The 4,598-nt window shown below is 47.4% G+C and overlaps 1 non-coding gene across 1 annotated transcript; it reads right to left on the reverse strand.

Moving 5' to 3' along the window:
* Positions 1-1,167: 1,167 nt before the first annotated feature.
* On the reverse strand, positions 1,168-1,240 carry Trnaa-cgc (transfer RNA alanine (anticodon CGC)). Its single transcript has one exon. It is a non-coding gene; the product is annotated as a tRNA-Ala (tRNA).
* Between the last annotated feature and the right edge of the window lie 3,358 nt (positions 1,241-4,598).

Below are 4,598 nucleotides of genomic sequence, written 5' to 3' on the forward strand. Positions count from 1 at the left end.
GTTGTCGTTAGTTTAAGTTAGATTAAGTAGTGTGTAAGCCTAGGAACCGATGACCTCAGCAGTTTCGTCCCATAGGAACTTACCACAAATTTCCAAATTTTCCAAAGCAAGTGCATACCACTTTCAATACGACTGTGTCCAGTAGCGTACTAGCGACATTGATTGTTTAGTGAAAAGCAAAATAAGTACTGTTCACTGACATTATGTGTTTTTATGTTTAACATTTAAATAAAATAGTAACGAAATGTAAATTTGTCAATTTAAATTTCGTCCTAAAACGGCAGTCATCATACGGCTGCAAGAGTCGTAAGAAGTACCTTGTTTCTCACTTAGCTGGCCCCCGTTCTTTGCATCGTCAAAATATTAAACGAGATGTTGAATTTCATACTCAATTCTCATTATGTTGAATTTCATTGTCAGTTCTCATTAATACAACAGTCTTAAAAATAAATTTGCCACGACCTGCGTTAATGAGCGACACTGAAGCGATACATGGTTGCTAACGGTTGATTTGAGGGCTAGTCACGTCGCACTAGCAGCTGTGCTGAAATGCTAGAATACTTAGTGCGCCTGAACCTGTGAAAAGCAGGTTAAGCCGGCGTGAGTCCCAGACTCCGTACGTGCAAGTTCGTGCAAATGTCACTCCGTGGAAGTGTTCCAACCCCTTCCGCATTCTACACACAGACAGCACGCCCACTGATACTACGTGCACCGTACGCGTTTCTGACTAGCAGTCATTCCTCGCCAGGTGACACTACTATCGCTCGGATAGGTTTATACAGATAGTAGGTAGATGGTCATAATGTTCTGGCTGATCAGTGTAGGCTGTAGGTAAAGCAAGTGGCAGACTTTGGTTAACTGAAGAGATACTAGGAAAGTGCAATCTGCTTACAGAAGAGATAGCTTACAAATCATTTGCCGCGCGGGATTAGCCCGCGCTGCACTCATGGACTGTGTAGCTGGTCCCGGCGGAGGTTCGTGTCCTCCCTCGGGCATGGTGGTGGTGGTTAGTGTTTAACGTCCCGTCGACAACGAGGTCATTAGAGACGGAGCGCAGGCTCGGGTTAGGGAAGGATTGGGAAGGAAATCGGCCGTGCCCTTTCAAAGGAACCATCCCGGCATTTGCCTGAAACGATTTAGGGAAATCACGGAAAACCTAAATCAGGATGGCCGGAGACGGGATTGAACCGTCGTCCTCCCGAATGCGAGTCCAGTGTGCTAACCACTGCGCCACCTCGCCCGGTCTCTCGGGCATGGATGTGTGTGTTTGTCCTTAGGATAACTTAGGTTAAGTAGTGCGTAAGCTTAGGGACTGATGACCTTAGCAGTTAAGTCCCATAAGATTTCACACACATTTGAATATTTAAACAAATCATTTGTGCGATCCATACTAGAATATATCTCAAGCGTCTGGACTCACAGGAAATAGGGCCAATTATGACTGTCAGGGGATACTGATACCGCCTCAACCTACATATCGTTCCTGCAGGGTACGCAAAACAGGACTGACTAATTAAAGCACCCACAGTGGCTTTTAAGCTGCATTCTTCCCATCTTCCATAGCAGAATGGAATAGGAAGAAAAACTAGGATGTAGTACATACGAAGTACCCCCTACCCGCACTTCACAGAGGTTTGGATAGTGTAAATCAGAATGCAGAAGCCGCAATAATGAACATGCACCGCCTGAAAAAAAAATTGACTCACCTAGAAGACATGGTTGGAGAATTTAACTTCAGACACGTACACACCGTCGGTGGTAGTGTAAGTACTTATTATTGCAATTCTCTGTGACAGAGAGAGTGGCCAAATGAGAGAATTAGTTGTTACCAGGCGTGGTAGGGTATAGAAGGGGCACGAACAGCGACAAACGTTGAGTGATCACTGTGAAGGAGATGCCACATACTCGTGTGAGACAGCGTTATGAACAACTAACAGAGTTTGGATAGTGACTTACCATACCCTGCATAAGCTGCCAATAACGCAACAACACAGACGACTGCATTTCGGGTGACTGGACTGGCAAGCATCGACTGCTGATGACTGACGTCACATCACGTTCAGCGATGAATCTCAGTTCTCCAGTTTGCTGGATGGCCAACGTCGACCAGCATGGGGCAACTTGGGCAGAGGTCCCTTCTTCCAGAGTTTTGGAGAGGTATAGCAATATCACTTCTGGCATGAGGAGCCATTGGGTATGTCTTCAGGCCACAGCTGGTAGTGACTGGGGGAACTCTGATGGAACAACAGTATCTCGTGGACATCTTGCTTACTCATGTGTTACCTGTCATTTGACAATATTGTGGTGCCATTTTTCAACAGGACAGTGCTCGTTCACACATAGCATGTATCGCTGATCTGTCTTCGCGATGCTGGAGTACTCCCATGGCCAGGAAGATCCCCAGTTCCAACCACAACAGGAAAGTGTCGGACCAGCTCGGACGTCAACCCAGGATAGCAAGAACCACTTACAATAGTTGTGGGGCGCCTTGCCTTAGGAGAGGACACAAAGGCTTTATAACGACTTTCAAACGAATTATTGCGTTCATCCGAGCCATAGGATACACAACGCCTGCTGATAAATGGGCTCATTTTGCCAAGTTGTTTATAAATTTGACTCGATTTTGTAATCACTGAAATAACACCGCATACCCGTTTAGTTTCGTTTCGTTCCCTCCTCCCCTCAAATTGGTGCTTCACGTCTTTTGTCTGGCAGTATATATTCAGCACAGATTAGTTACAACTATTGGCGTTTTGTGAATGATACACACTGACACCCAAGCCAAAGTGGCCTATTTCACATCAGTTACTTCCACTCGAATCACGTTGTTCATGTTCTTCGCAATCAACATACATACTCCGCAAGCCGCCGTACATTGCAAGACCGGGTTTAATCACTACATGAGTCCTGACAGAGGAAAATACGGAGTAAAATGTGAGCCGTAGCAGTAGTCAGGAGGTACACTACTGGCCATTAAAATTGCTACACCAAGAGAAAAGCAAATGATAAATGGGTATTCATTGGACAAATATATTATACTAGAACTGACATGTAATTAGATTTTCACGCAATTTGGGTGCACAGATCCTGAGAATTCAGTACCCGGAACAACCACCTCTGGCCGTAATAACGGCCTTGATATGCCTGGACATTGAGTCAAACAGAGCTTGCATGGCGTGTACAGGTAACAACTGCCCCTGCAGTTTCGACGCGATACCACTGTTCATCAAGAGTTGTGACTGGCGTATTGCAACGAGCCAGTTGCTCGGCCACCATTGACCAGACGTTTTCAATTGGTGAGAGATCTGGAGAATGTGCTGGCCAGGGCAGCAGTCGAACATTTTCTGTATCCAGAAAGGCCCGTACAGGACGTGCAGTATGCGGTCGTGCATTATCCTGCTGAAATGTAGGGTTTCGCAGGGATCGAATAAAGGGTAGAGCCACAGGTCGTAACACATCTGAAATGTAACGTCCACTGTTCAAAGTGCCGTCAATGCGAACAAGAGGTGACCCAGACGTGTAACCAATGGCACCTCATACTATCACGCCGGGTGATACGCCTGTGTGGAGATGACGAATACACGCTTCCAATGTGCGTTCTCCGCGATGTCGCCAAACACGGATGCGACCATCGTGATGCTGTAAACAGAACCTGGATTCATCCGAAAAAATGACGTTTTGCCATTCGTGCATCCAGGTTCGTCTTTGAGTACACCATCGCAGGCGCTCCTGTCAGTGATGCAGCGTCAAGGGTAACCGCAGCCATGGTCTCCGAGCTGATAGTCCATGCTGCTGCAAACGTCGTCGAACTGTTCGTGCAGGAGGTTGTTGTCTTGCAAAAGTCCCCATCTGTTGACTCAGGGATCGAGAAGTGACTGTACGATCCGTTACAGCCATGCGGATAAGATGCCTGTCATCTCGACTGCTAGTGATACGAGGACGTTGGGATCCAGCACGGCTTCCGTATTACCCTCCAGAACCCACCGATTCCATATCCTGCTAACAGTCATTGGATCTCGACCAACGCGAGCAGCAATGTCACAATACGATAAACTGCAATCGCGATAGGCTACAATGCGACCTTTATGAAATTCGGAAACGTGATGGTACGCATTTCTCTTCCTTACACGAAGCATCACAACAACGTTTCACCAGGAAACGCCGGTCAACTGCTGTTTGTGTATGAGAAATCGGTTGGAAACTTTCCTCATGTCAGCACGTTGTACGTGTCACCACCGGCGCCAACCTTGTTTGAATGCTCTGAAGAGCTAATTATTTGCATATCACAGCATCTTGTTCGTGTCGGTTAAATTTTCGCGTCTGTGGCACGTCAACTTCGTGGTGTAGCAATTTTAATGGCCAGTAGTGTGGTAATGGAACAGACATAGCTTAGTTATCTGGCCGGCGATCGATGTCGGCAGAATGGTGTGCAGGCTGCAGGCTGACGGGACGCCCCGGCCATTAGCGGAGCTGTTGGTCGCAGGTATAGAACGGCGCGGCGCTGTTTGCAGGCCTGGCCGGACGCGGTAGGGCACGGCCCTTCCCTTCCCATCCCATGCCACAAAAACCACGCACCGGCGCCGCCCTGCGTGTGCTGC

This window comes from Schistocerca nitens, chromosome 1, assembly GCF_023898315.1.
Source record: "Schistocerca nitens isolate TAMUIC-IGC-003100 chromosome 1, iqSchNite1.1, whole genome shotgun sequence".
NCBI classification, from domain to species: domain Eukaryota; kingdom Metazoa; phylum Arthropoda; class Insecta; order Orthoptera; family Acrididae; genus Schistocerca; species Schistocerca nitens.